The sequence below is a fragment of the Tachyglossus aculeatus genome, chromosome 9 (assembly GCF_015852505.1).
Source record: "Tachyglossus aculeatus isolate mTacAcu1 chromosome 9, mTacAcu1.pri, whole genome shotgun sequence".
NCBI classification, from domain to species: Eukaryota; Metazoa; Chordata; class Mammalia; order Monotremata; family Tachyglossidae; genus Tachyglossus; species Tachyglossus aculeatus.
The window spans coordinates 14497372-14511747 of NC_052074.1; the positions used below are offsets into that span (position 1 = coordinate 14497372).

The window sequence follows — 14376 nt, forward strand, 5'->3', positions numbered from 1 at the left end:
TCTAATCCCGACTCCGCCACTTGTCAGCTGGGTGACTTTGGGCAAGTCACTTCACTTTTCTGGGCCTCAGTTCCCTCATCTGTAAAATGGGGATTAAGACTGGGAGCCCCCCTCCGTGGAACAACCAGATCACCTTGTATCCCCCCCAGCGCTTAGAACAGTGCTTCGCAAATAGTAAGCGCTTAACAAATGCCATGATCATCATTATTATTATAAAAATAGGGATTAAGACTGTGAGCCCCACGTGGGACAACCTGATCAGCTTGCGTCCCCCCCCCCCCGAGAGCTTAGAACAGTGCTTCGCAAATAGTAAGCGCTTAACAAATGCCATGATCATCATTATTATTATTAAAATAGGGATTAAGACTGTGAGCCCCACGTGGGACAACCTGATCACCTTGTATTCCCCCCCCCCAGCACTTAGAACAGTGCTTCGCACATAGTAAGCGCTTAACAAGGGTAGGGACCGTCTCTGTTGCCAACTTGTACTTCCCAAGCGCTTAGCACAGTGCTCTGCACACAGTAAGCGCTCAATAAATACGATTGAATGAACGAATGAACAAATGCCATCATTATTATTAAAATGGGGATTAAGACTGTAAGCCCCACGTGGGACAACCTGATTACTTTGTATCTCCTCCAGCGCTTAGAACAGTGCTTGGCACATAGTAAGCACTTAACAAATGTCATTATTATTATTATTATTATTATTATTATTAAAATAGGGATGAAGACTGTGAGGCCCACGTAGGACAACCTGATTACCTTGTCTCTCCCCCAGCGCTTAGAATGGTGCTTGGCACATAGTAAGCGCTTAACAAATGTCATCATCATTATTATTATTATTATTAAAATGGGGATGAAGACTGTGAGGCCCATGTAGGACAACCTGATTACCTTGTCTCTCCCCCAGCGCTTAGAACAGTGCTTGGCACATAGTAAGCACTTAACAAATGTCATCATTACTATTATTATTAAAATGGGGATAAAGACTGTGAGGCCCACGTAGGACAACCTGATTACCTTGTATCTCCCCCAGCGCTTAGAACAGTGCTTGGCACATAGTAAGCGCTTAACAAATGTCATCATTATTATTATTAAAATGGGGATGAAGACTGTGAGGCCCATGTAGGACAACCTGATTACCTTGTCTCTCCACCAGCACTTAGAACAGTGCTTGGCACATAGTAAGCGCTTAACAAATGTCATCATTACTATTATTATTAAAATGGGGATAAAGACTGTGAGGCCCACGTAGGACAACCTGATTACCTTGTATCTCCCCCAGCGCTTAGAATAGTGCTTGGCACGTAGTAAGCGCTTAACAAATGTCATCATTATTATTATTAAAATGGGGATGAAGACTGTGAGGCCCACGTAAGAAAACCTGATTACCTTGTATCTCCCCCAGCACGTAGAATAGTGCTTGGCACATAGTAAGCGCTTAACAAATGTCATTGTTATTATCATTATTAAAATGGGGATGAAGACTGTGAGGCCCACGTAAGACAACCTGATTACCTTGTATCTCCCCCAGCGCTTAGAACAGTGCTTGGCACATAGTAAGCGCTTAACAAATGTCATTATTATTATTATTATTAAAATGGGGATGAAGACTGTGAGGCCCACGTAGGAGAACCTGATTACCTTGTCTCTCCCCCAGCGCTTAGAATAGTGCTTGGCACATGGTAAGCGCTTAACAAATACCAATATTATTATTATTCTGATTATCAGCAGACACCATCCCAGAGGTCAGGGCTGTCCGGTCCCCAAAGCGGCCCCTCTCCTGCGCACTCACCCTCCGTCCTGGGAACCAGTCCTGCGGGCGAGGGGCTGGGGAGCCCCCAACCTCCCAAACTCTGAGATCTCTGCTGGGGCTCAGAGAGAGAGAGAAACTGAGGCTCAGGGGCACAAAAGAGAGAGAGAGAGAGAGAGACAGACAGACACACACTGGGGCTCAGGGGCACAAAAGGTGAGAGAGAGAGAGAGGAGGAGGAAGGGAGGGGAAGGAGGAGGAGAAGGAAGAGGAAGGGAGGAGAAAGAGGAGGAGGAGGAGGAGGAAGAAGGAAGCCAGTCTTCTTCTCCACTTCGACATGGGGAGGGAGGATAGATGAACTGGAGAGACATGGGGGAGAGGGGAAATCAATCTGTCGATCGTATTTAGGGAGCGCTTACCGTGTGCAGAGCACTGCACTGAGCGCTCGGGACAGTACACTAAATCGCATTTGGCATCATCAGTCATCAGTCGTATTTATTGAGCGCTTACTACGTGCACAGCACTGTACTAAGCGCTTGGGAAGTACAACTTGGCAACATATAGAGACAGTCCCTGCCAACAGCGAACTTCAGCAGCAGCAGCAGCAGCGTAATTATGGTACTTGTTTCTATTAGTTGCTGAACTGTACTTCCCAAGCGCTTAGTACAGTGCTCTGCACACAGCGCTCAATTCAGTCATTCATTCAATCGTATTGATTGAGCGCTTACTGTGTGCACAGCACTGTATTAAGCGCTTGAATATTCATTCAATCGTATTGATTGAGCGCTTACTGTGTGCACAGGACTGTATTAAGCGCTTGAATATTCATTCATTCAAGCGTATTGATTGAGCGCTGACTGTGCAGAGCACTGCATTAAGCGCTTGAATATTCATTCATTCAAGCGTATTGATTGAGAGCTTACTGTGTGCAGAGCACTGTATTAAGCGCTTGAATATTCATTCATTCAAGCGTATTGATTGAGCGCTTACTGTGTGCAGAGCACTGTATTAAGCGCTTGAATATTCATTCATTCAAACGTATTGATTGCGCGCTTATTGTGTGCAGAGCACTGTACTAAGCGCTTGAATATTCATTCGATCGTATTGATTGAGCGCTTACTGTGTGCAGAGCACTGTACTAAGCGCTTGGGAAGTACAAATCGGCAACATATAGAGACGGTCCCTACCCAACAACGGGCTCACGGGCTAGAAGGGGGAGACTGACAACAAAATAAAATAAATAAAACCAAATAAAATAAAACAAAATAAAACATTCAAATATGATTGAACGAATGTGCCGAGCTCTGTTCTAAGCGCTAGGGTAGATACAAGGTTGGTTGGACACAGTCCCTGTCCCACATGGGGCTCACAGTCTTCACCCCCATTTTACAGATGAGGGACCTGAGGCCAGAGAAGTGACTTGCCCAAGGTCACACAGCAGACATGCAAGAGCACGGGCTTTGGAGTCAGACGACGTGGGTTCTAATTCTGCCTTCGTCGCTTGTCTGCTGTGTGACTTTGGGCAAGCCGCTTCACTTCTCCGTGCCTCAGTTCCCTCCATTGTAAAATGGGGTTGAAGGCCGTGAGCCCCACGTGGGACAACCTGATTACCTTGTATCCACCCCAGCGTTTAGAACAGTGCTAGGCACATAGTAAGCGCTTAACAAATGCCATCATCATTATTGTTATGATTAAGATTGGTCCCGCAGGGCTCGGAAAGAAGCCGAGGTTGAGTCACCTGGGCGGGACGACACGAGGGCACAGCCCCGACCCCGGGGGGTGGGGAGGTGGGGAGGCAAGGAATGTTAATAGTAATAATAATAATAATTGGCATTTTTAAGCGCTTACTATGTGCAAAGCACTGTTCTAAGCGCTGGGGAGGATACAGGGTGATCAGGTTGTCCCACGTGGGGCTCACAGTCTTAATCCCCATTTTACAGATGAGGTAACTGAGGCCCAGAGAAGTTAAGTGACTTGCCCAAGATCACACAGCAGACATGTGGCGGAGGCAGGATTCGAACCCATGACCTTTGACTCCAAAGCCCGTGCTCTTTCCACTTAGCCACGCTGTGACTTGCCCAAGGTCACACAGCAGACAAGTGGCGGAGTCGGGATTAGAACCCACACCCTTTGACTCCCAAGCCCGGGCTCTTTCCACTCAGCCACGCTGCTTCCCTTTCCACCTCCAGAAACAGCCACAAGCATCCCCCTTCTGCCCGGTTTTCTGCTCGGCTTCTCTCCAGGCCCCTTAGCCTCCCCCTGGGCAAAACGGAGGTCTCCCGACCCCCAGTCCGGGTATCGGGGTGCTTCTGAAAGCGGAGGAAGGGAAGGAGAGAGAGATATTGAAAAGAGAGAGAGGAGAAAAGAGAGGTAAATTAAAAAGAGAGAAGGAAAAGAGAGAAAATTGAGATTGAAAGGAGAGACTGAGAGAAAAAGAAAGGAGAAAAAAGAGAAGAGGGAGATTAAAAGATAGAAAAAAGGAGGGAGAGAGAAACAGAGAAAGAGAAAGAGACTCTCTGTAAAAGAGTTAAGACCCTTCCATTGCTGTCTTGGGTAAATATGCAGAGTTCCGAGACAGGGAAGAGAGAAAATTGAGGTTGAAAAGAGAGATTGAGAGAAAAAGAAAGAGGAGAAAAAAGAGAAGAGGGAGATTAAAAGAAAGAAAAAAGGAGGGAGAGAGAAACAGAGAAAGAGACCCTCTGTAAAAGAGTTAAGACCCTTCCATTGCTGTCTTGGGTAAATATGCAGAGTTCCAAGACAGGGAAGTGTGATGATTCTGTTGGCATGTATGACCCTTCACCCATCCCAGTATGATGAGATCATGACTTCAGACTTCCTGTGATATACCTCACTCCCTGAATTTTGTAAACCTGGAAATCACTCCTCAGCATGGTCCCCCACCACCTGGAACTAAAATTACCAGTCAGTCAGTGGTATTTATTGCGTAGAGCACTGTACTGAGTGTTTGGGAGAGTAGTACAAATGGGTCAGGAGACACAAACACACACTCCTAAGTTCTGTGAGAGGGGGTGGGATGAGTATCTAAGTGCTGAGAGGACTTTAACTAACTTAGACTCTAATTGGGTTTCTGCCTCACCCAGGAAGATGAGCTGAGATGCCAATTCTATCCGAGGGCTCATTATTTGGCCCTGCTTCGTGCATGATCTTGCACAGCTTCATGCAGGGTCTTGTGTTCTGGGAGTGTGTTGGTTGCACAGTGCAGTTACTCTAAAAACAGCAGAGATTTTTTTCGAGGGAGGTGCTAGTGTCCTGTTAATTAGATGGTGGTGAGAAACACAGGGCCAACTCAGGATCGCACCTGGAGAATTTCCAGTCCTCTACCAGTCTCGGCTATGAGAGGGGAGAGTCGAGCAGAGGCCTACCTGTTTCATTCCTAGCTTGGGCAGTGGCTAGCGAGTGGCAGGCAATCTGTTACAAATCAAAGCTCACCAGTGCTGGGCAGCAGTGGCATGGGAGAGAGTAGAGGGCAGAAACTCAAGTTTACTGTGCGGAAGAAGGCAATGGTAAACCACTTCCATATTTTTACCAAGAAAGCTATGGTAACACTACCAGAATGATTGCATGTGGGTTGTTCTGGGAGACGTGCATCTATGGGGTCGCTATGGTTCGGAAATGACTCAACAGCATAAGTCAAGATAAGAAAAATACAGTACAGTAGGCTTTCGATAAATGCCTACAGGCCTGAAGGCAAACACATAGGCTAGGAAAACTGAGTGAAGAAGAGCTTTTAAAAAGACCTTCCTCATACCTTTCATCACAAAGTCTGCTTTATACTGAGGAATCTTTAAGCAGCATGGCTCAGTGGAAAGAGCACAGGCTTTGGAGTCAGAGGTAATGGGTTCAAATCCCGGCCCTGCCAATTGTCTGCTGTGTGACTTTGGGCAAGTCACTTAACTTCTCTATGCCTCAGTCACCTCATCTGTAAAATGGGGATTAAGACTGTGAGCCCCCCTGTGGGACAACCTGATCACCTTGTAACCTCCCTAGCACTTAGAACAGTGCTTTACGCAGAGTAATAATGATAATAATAATAATGATGATGATGACATTTATTAAGCGCTTACTTTATAAAGGTCACCTTGTAACCTCCCCAGCACTTAGAACAGTGCTTTACACAGAGTAATAATAATAATAATGGCATTTATTAAGCACTTAGTTTGTGCAAAGCACTGTCCTAAGTGCTGGGGAGGTTACAAGGTGATCGGGTTGTCCCACGGGGGGGCTCGCAGTCTTAATCCTCATTTTTTACAGATGAGGTAACTGAGGCACAGGGAAGTTAAGTGACTTGCCCAAAGTCACACAGCTGACAATTGGCAGAGCTGAGATTTGAACCCATGACCTCTGACTCCAAAGCCCAGGCTTTTTCCATTGAGCCACGCTGCTTAGTGTTTAATAAATGCCATTATTATTATTATTATTATTATTATGATGCCCTCGAGTTGTCTCTGACCCATAGCGACACCATGGAAACATCTCTCCCAGAACGCCCCACCTCCATCTCCAATCGTTTTGGTAGGGGATCCATAGAGGAATCTTATCAGCTTTCTTTGCTTCTTCTCTACCCCACCATAGCTCAGCCAAAAACTTAACTTCAAGTCCCAGAGACAGAAAGCATTGGAGGATTATGCTATGGCTGGTGAAAGAGCCCAGGGCTGGAATTCAGGAGACCGGGGTTCTAATTCTGACTTCTCAGACTGCAGAAATCACAACATCTCTATGCTTCGGTATCTTCATCTGTAAAATGGGGATTAAATTCTTCTCCCCACAACTTAGACTACGAGCCCTACTTGGGACAGACTGTATCCAACCTGATTCTCTTTAATCTAAGTGTTTGGTACAATGTCTGGCACGTATCAAGTAAGCAACAAGTACCATTAAAAAAAAAAATACCTGTTTTTCCTCTCCCTTAGATCATGAGTCCCCCTGTGGGATAGGGACTATGTCTGACCTAATTATGTTGTATCTACCTCAGCCTGTAGTACAGTGCTTATCAAATACCATAATTTTATTATTGCCATTATTATCAATAATACTGATTTTCCAACCATGTGCCCAACCTGATTTGCTTGTAATCACCCTAGTGCTTAGTACAGTGCCTGGCACATAGTAAATGCTTAACAAATACCACAGTTATTATTATTATAATAGGCAAAATAGGCAATCAATACACACTATTGTGTGATTGGAAATAAATTGGGATGAGACAGTCCAGGATAGACAAACACCATTTTGTTTAGATAGCTAGACTTCAGTCTTATTCAAATTAGTTTGGATAGCTGGTGAACTTAGCAAGTGCAGTCTCATGTCTTCTCACACCTGGAACAACATAATAAATGAGAGTGACTTATACGTTATTCATGTATCAGAAGACTTGAAAACAAAGTGGGAATTTCTACATTGACTGCAATTTGAAATTGGCAAAAAAGTCTTTTTACCTTTGTAGAGAGGAGAGAGCCTACTTATCAATAAGCACCACCCTGACATACTTTCAGTTTTCAAAGTGATTTGGCTGTTTTCTTAGTCATTTTGGGATAACATCATTTTGTGAGTTATGAAAATACAGCAGATTTTCTCATACCAAAGAATGATAAATGACACACTTGGAAGTGTTTGATCTTACTAGGTTCTTTGATTTAACTACTATAGTAATTTCCTTCTCCCATTTTTGAGTCTTTTTTTCTAAGCAAAATCCAGCAATAGGTTGTGGAAATTCTTTGAAGAATGGAAGAACTGTGGCAGAGGTCACACTAACCCCCTGCATCACTCCTGCTGGATTTTCAGATTGTTTTTCAACGCTTTTGTACTGTCCAGTAAGCTGTCATCTCAGGAGATCCTTTACAAATATCTATTTCTTCTGGACCGATACCTATAGGAATTTCTGGGACAGATATCCCTGTGGCCCACGGGTCATGTCTCCTTGCCTGGTGGGAAATCAAACTAGCACTCAGGGTGGTCTATAGTTACTTCCCTTTCTACACCCACAGAGCCTGGGTCTGTTCCTGGACCTGTAAACCACCCCAAAGACCTGGTGCCACCCCAGAGAGGGTTTTTTTTATTGGTATTTAAGTGCTTACTATGTGCCAGGCACTGTACTAGAAGCTGGGGTAGATGCAAGCAAATCCGGTTGGCTACAGACCCTGTCCTGCATTGATCTCACTGTCTTAATCCCCATTCTACAGATAAGGTAACTGAAACCCAGAGAAGTGCAATGACTTGCCCAAGCCTACAAAGCAGACATATGACAGAGCCAGGATTAGAACCCATGACCTTCTAACTCCCATGCCCATGCTCCGTCCACTATGCCAAGCTGTATACACAGCACTGAGGATTTGGCGTCTCCGGAAACTACTGGTTACAGAAAATAGTCTAGCTCTTTCCTTCCGTGACTGGGTCAGAGCAATGTCAGAATGATCTAAGGGATTCTTTTTCAGATTTTTAGCCTGAGGTTTAAATGAGCCACTGGTTAATGTTTTGCTTGTCACCTGAGCAGAAAATTGTAGCAGAAACAGTCAGGTACAGCACCTGCTTTACCACCTGACATAGAACAAAAACACATTGATAACTGGCCTCTGTTTCTGGAGTCATTTGGAGTCTGCCTCGTAAGAGCTGAAAGTGGCAGACACATCAGTCAGTCAATCAGTGGTATTTATTGAGCACTTTGTGCAGGGCACTGTACTAAGCACTTGGGAGAGTACAATACAACAGAATTAGCCCATGAAGAGCTTATAAGGACATAATGCCTCTCCTACGTCAAAGCAATGGCCCATTAGTACAGTGCCAAGCTCTTAGTAGAGTGCTCTGCACACAGTAAGTGCTCAATAAATATCAATCAATTGTATTGAGTGCTTACTGTGTTGAACACTGTACTAAAAACTTGGGAGAGTACAATATAACAGAGTTGGTAGACCCATTTCCTGCCCACAGTGAGCTCACTGATTGATTTATTGATCTGACGCAGTATTCTGTCTCTGACAATGACAACAGGATGTCAGGATGTTTGAAGGAATTAAGTAACGGCTGTTCCTGACATCCTAATATTAAGGGATGCGTGACCCAATATCCCAGAAATTCCCATAGTGTGAGCTCCTTGAGGGCAGGAGGTCATTTTTTTTTTTTTGTATCTTCCCCAAGCATCTGTGAGAGTGTTTGGTTTACAGAAAGGACTTGATAAATGCTTTAATGCTTAGGACATTTCCTAGTAGTCCTTTCTAAATCCCTAGTGATATATGTTTCCCTTGCTAAAATTGTAAGTTTCTTGAGAGCAGGGATCAGGTATACTACTTTTATAATAGTCTCCCAAGCGCTTAGTACAGTGCTTTGCACAAAGTAGACACACAAATGCTTTTGATTGATGAGAAGGCTGCTGATGTTTTCGGCGCATCCTCTAGACTGTAAGGTTGCTGTGGGCAGGGAATGTGTCTCATATTGTAGTGTTGTACTCTCCTAAAGTGCTTAGTACGGTGCTCTGCATACAGTAAGCGCTCAATAAATATAATTGATTGATTTCAGTTTACCTGTTTTTTTTTTGTGAAATCTAATTCCATTTGCTTACTACCAACTCTGGGAAGAAGTGTTTTCTTTTGGTTTGCTTTAAACTTACCAGCTTCTATATTTTTCTTGGTCTTGTCCTTCCTGATTCAGTAAATTTCAGTTGTGGATCTCAGTCTTGTTTCTTGATTGAAGAGTCTGAATCTTTTAGACGAAGGGTACATTCTATACTTAATGGAGGAAAAAAAACCCAAGTCATAGGAATTGAGAAGCAGCATATCCTAGCGGAAAGAGCACGGGCCTGGGAATCAGAGAACTCAGGTTCTAATTCCAGCTCTACCAGTCATCTGCTGTGTGACCTTGTGCAAGTCACTTAACTTCTCTGTGTTTGTTACCTCATCTGTAAAATGGGGTTTAAATCTTCCCTCCTCCGACTTAGACTGTGAGCCCTATGCGGGACAGGGACTGTGTCTAACCTGATTATCTTGTATCTACCCCAGTGCTTAGAACAGTGCTTGATAAAGAGTAAGTGCTTAGCAACTACCATAAAAAAATACCCTAAGTGTGAAAATTAGCTGTGGTGTTGGAGTATTCTTGTTATTAATAAAAAGTGGGTTTTATATGACTGCATTTCTCTAAGGAGCCAAAATATTAGAAATAAAGTCAGTCAGTCGTATTTATTGAGCACTAACTGTGTGCACAGCACTGTACTTTCACTCATTCACTAATTCAATTATATTTCTTGAGTGCTTACTGTGTGCGGTGCACTGTATTAAGTGCTTGGGAAAATACAATACAGCAACAAAGAATGACAATTCCTGTTCACTTTGAGCTCGCAGTCCAGAGGCAGGGAGAAGCACTTGGGAGAGTATGATGTAACAGACACATTCCCTGCCCACAACAAGCTTACAATCTAGTGAGGGAGATAGACATTAATGTAAATAATTTATAATATTTAATTTAAAGATATGTACATAGGTGCTGGAGGGTGGGGGGGTGGGGTGAATAGCAATTGTCCAAAGGTCACACAGATCCGTAGATGGCACAGAAGGAGAGTGAGCAAAGGAAAAGAGGGCTTAATTGGGGAAGGCCTCTTGCAGGAGATTCATTCAATTGTATTTATTGAGCGCTTACTGTGTGCAGAGCACTGTAGTTACCGCTTGAGAAGTACAAGTTGGCAACATATAGAGACGGTTCCTACCCAACAACGGGCTCACAGTCTAGAAGGGAGAGACATACAACAAAACATGTGGACAGGTATCAAGTCATCAGAATAAATAGAAATAAAGCTAGATGTACATCATTAACAAAATAAATAGAATAGTAAATATGTACGAGTAAAATAGAGTAATAAATCTGTACAAACATATACAGGTGCAGTGGGGAGGGGAAGGAGGTAGGGCTGGGGGGTGGGGAGGAGGAGAGAAAAAAGGGGGCTCAGTCTGGGAAGGCCTCCTGGAGCAGGTGAGCTCTCACTAGGGCTTTGAAGGGAGGAAGAGAGCTAGCTTGGTGGATGTGGGGAGGGAGGGCATTCTAGGCTAGGGGGAGGACGTGGGCCGGGGGTCGATGGCGGGAAAGGCGAGAACAAGATACAGTGAGGAGGTTAGTGGCAGAGGAGTGGAGGGTGCGGGCTGCGCTGTAGAAGGAGAGAAGGGAGGTGGGGTAGGAGGGGGTGAAGTGATGGAGAGCCTTGAAGCCGAGAGTGAGGAGTTTTTGCTTGATGTGTAGGTTGACTGGTAGGCATTTGTTAAGCGCTTATTAGGTGCCAGGTACTGTACTAAGCGCTGGGGTGGACACAAGCAAATTGGGTTGAACACAGTCCCTATTCCACACGGGGCTCACAGTCTCAATCCCCATCCTACAGATGGGGCTACTGAGGCACAGAGAAGTGAAATGGCATGTCCAAGCTCTTATGACCTTAATAATGCTTTAAAGACCATAGGGAGTCTACTGCATGAGAAGCACAGAGGATCTTTAGTCAATCAATGTTATTTACTGAAGTCTGAAAAAATCTGATTGGATTCTCTAAAGTTCAGTATTAAGACTGTTGGATTTCTTTCCAACTGTGAACTGCTGTTAGCTATCATGGGCTGCATAAAGAAGCACTCAGTTTTGTTGACTGTTTCATTCTAGAACTTATAATAATAAAAACATAATTGTGAGATTTCTGAAGCACTTACTGTGTGCCAGGCACTGAATTAAGCGCTGGAGTGGATCCAAGCAAATCAGGTTGGACATATCCGTTCTGTCACCGGATCCTGTCAGTTCTACCTTCACAATATTGCTAAAATTCACCTTTCCTCTCCATCCGAAGTGCTACTACACTGATCATCATCATCATCAATCGTATTTATTGAGCACTTACTATGTGCAGAGCACTGTACTAAGCGCTTGGGAAGTACAAATCAGCAACATACAGAGACAGTCCCTACCCAACAGTGGGCTCACAGTCTAAAAGGGGGTGACAGAGAACAAAACCAAACATACTAACAAAATAAAATAAATAGAATAGATATGTACAAGTAAAATAAATAGAGTAATATCCACTTGACCCTGTCAGATTGTACTTACAAGGTTCTATTTATTCAAGAAGATCTACAGCAACAGCAGAAATTAGAAAACTGCAAATGTGGAATTCAAAGCAAATGTATAACTGATCTATACACTTAACCTATCTCACCTTAACTACTGTATTTGCCTCCTCACTAACCTCCCTGCCTTCTTTCTCTCCCCAGTCTAGTCCGTATTTCACTCTATTACACCGATCACGTTTCTAAAAAAATGTTCAGTCCACGTCTCCCCACTCCTCAAGAGCTTCCAATGGTTGCCCATCCACCTCCGCGTCAAACAGGAACTCCTTAACATTGGTTTTAAAACACTCAATAAGCTCCCCCTTCCTACCTTACCTCACTAATGTCCTACTCCAGCCCAGCCTGCACACTTCACTCCTCTACTGCCAGCTTACTCACTGTGCCCCGATCTCACCTATCTCACCACCGTCCCCTTTCCCACATCATTCCCGTAGCCTGGAATACCCTCTCCCTCCACAGATGCCAGACTACCACTGTCCCCACCTTCAAAGCCTTATTAAGTTCACATCTTCTCCAAGAGGCCTTCCCTCTTTTTCCCAGCTTTCTCTCCCTTCTCTGTCATTGATTCTGACAGTTTCAACACCTGTCTACCTGTTTTGTGTTGTTGTCTGTCTCCCCCTTCTAGACTGTGAGCCCGTTGTTGGGTAGGGACCGTCTCTAGATGTTGCCGACTTGTACTTCTCAAGTGCTTAGTACAGTGCTCTGCACACAGTAAGTGCTCAGTAAATAAGACTGCATGAATGAATGAATGAACTGTATTAAGTGCTTTGGAGAGCGCAATCTGTTCCCTGTTTGCTCCAGGTATTTACGATATAAAGGAGAAGGCAGAGACATGCAATTTGGCTCTGTTTCAAGTTCAATAATTGATTTATAAGGGGCTAGAAGTTGATAGTAGTGTTTAAATTGGAAGGAGAAATGGTGAAAATGCTGGGATGGAGGTGGGGGCTGTGGGAAGGAGTGAGAGGAAAAAGAAGAGTTAATAAGCAGGAGAAGAAACAGCCCAGAATAATGCCCTCGTGAAAAAATTGAGGATGCGATTCATCATATGCATTCAGGACAGTAATGTGAATTTTCATCAGGACCTATAAATTTGGGGGTACAGAGTTTATGGGTTGTTAGAAGAGGAAAGGTGAGCTATAATGAAAAATCTGATGAGTAGATGAAAGCCTAAGTATGAAACAGTAACTTCCAGAAATGTTTTCCAGCCTGCCCTTCCACTGAACTATTAAAAGCCTGCCAGTCTCACCTTCACAGCATCACCAAGATCTACCCTTTACTCTCCAACCAAACCGCTACCACATTAGTACAATCACTCATCCTATCCCCACTGAATTACTGCGTCAGCCTCCTTTCTGACCTCCCAACATCCTGTCTTTCCCCACTTCAGTCCATATTTCACTCTGCTGCCCGGATTATTTTTCTACAGAAACGTTCTGGACATGTCACCCCCCTCCTCAAAAATCTCCAGTATCAAGCAAAAACTCCTCACTACTGGCTTCAAAGCTCTCCATCACCTTGCCCCCTCCTACTTCACCTCTCTTCTCTCCTTCTCCATCCCAGCCCACACACTCCACTCCTCTGGAGCTAACCTTCTCACTGTGCCTCGTTCTCTCCTGTCCCGATGTCGACCTCTAGCCCATGTCCTACCTCTGGCCTGGAACATCCTCCCTCCTCAAAAAAAATCACACTTCCCCCCTTCAAAGCCCTACTGAAGGCTCACCTCCTCCAACTGGCCTTCCCAGACTAAGCCCCCCTTTTTCTCAACTCCCCCTCCCCTCCGCGTCACCCCGACTCTCTCCCTTAGCTCTACCCCCTTCTCCCCACCCCACAGCACTTGTGTATATATGTACATATCTATAGTTCTATTTATATTAACACCTGTTTACTTGTTTTGATGTGTGTATATCTTTAATTCTATTTATTTATATTGATGCCTGCTTACTTGTTTTGATGTCTGTCTCCCCTCCTTCTAGACTCTAAACCCACACTGGGCTCTTTATTGCTGAATTGTACTTTCCAAGCACTTAGTCCAGTGCTTGGCACACAGTAAGCACTCAATAAATACAATTGAATACATGAATGAATAAAACGGAGAATTGCTAAATATCCAAGAAGAGTGTGGGTAGTTGCATGGTGGAAAATTGTAAAAGAGATTCTTAATCTAGCCCTCCAGCGCAATTATTTATTTTCACCATTGTTATTTAAAGTACCGGGATTTTACAGTGTTGCGGGAGATGACTTGGAATAGGTAAACTGCCTCCTCTGTAGTCCCCATTCTCCAGTCAAACGCTTGAGTCACTGCAAAAGAAATGCCAGTTGAGCAGAGCTGCAGTAGAGATAGTTAACAGTGAGAACAGAGGAGACTGTAGACAAGGTGAAGGATTAGGGATACTGGGCTTTTCTTTCTCCTTGACTTGGGGATCATGGGGAAGGGAAGAGCCACATAATACACTACCCAACCTGATGAAAATGTTAATTTTTTTTTTGTTTTGGCTTTCCCTTGGCTTCTTCCTCCTTTTC

General features: G+C 44.2%; 1 protein-coding gene across 3 annotated transcripts in view; it reads right to left on the reverse strand.

The window, feature by feature from the left end:
• Positions 1 to 1942, reverse strand: part of FERMT1 (fermitin family member 1) — a 41496-nt gene extending 39554 nt beyond the window's left edge. For all 3 annotated transcript variants that reach the window (XM_038751913.1, XM_038751914.1, XM_038751916.1), the window contains exon 1: positions 1799 to 1942. The gene's annotated coding sequence lies outside the window, so the exon portion shown is untranslated. The remainder of the gene's footprint in view (positions 1 to 1798) is intronic.
• Between the last annotated feature and the right edge of the window lie 12434 nt (positions 1943 to 14376).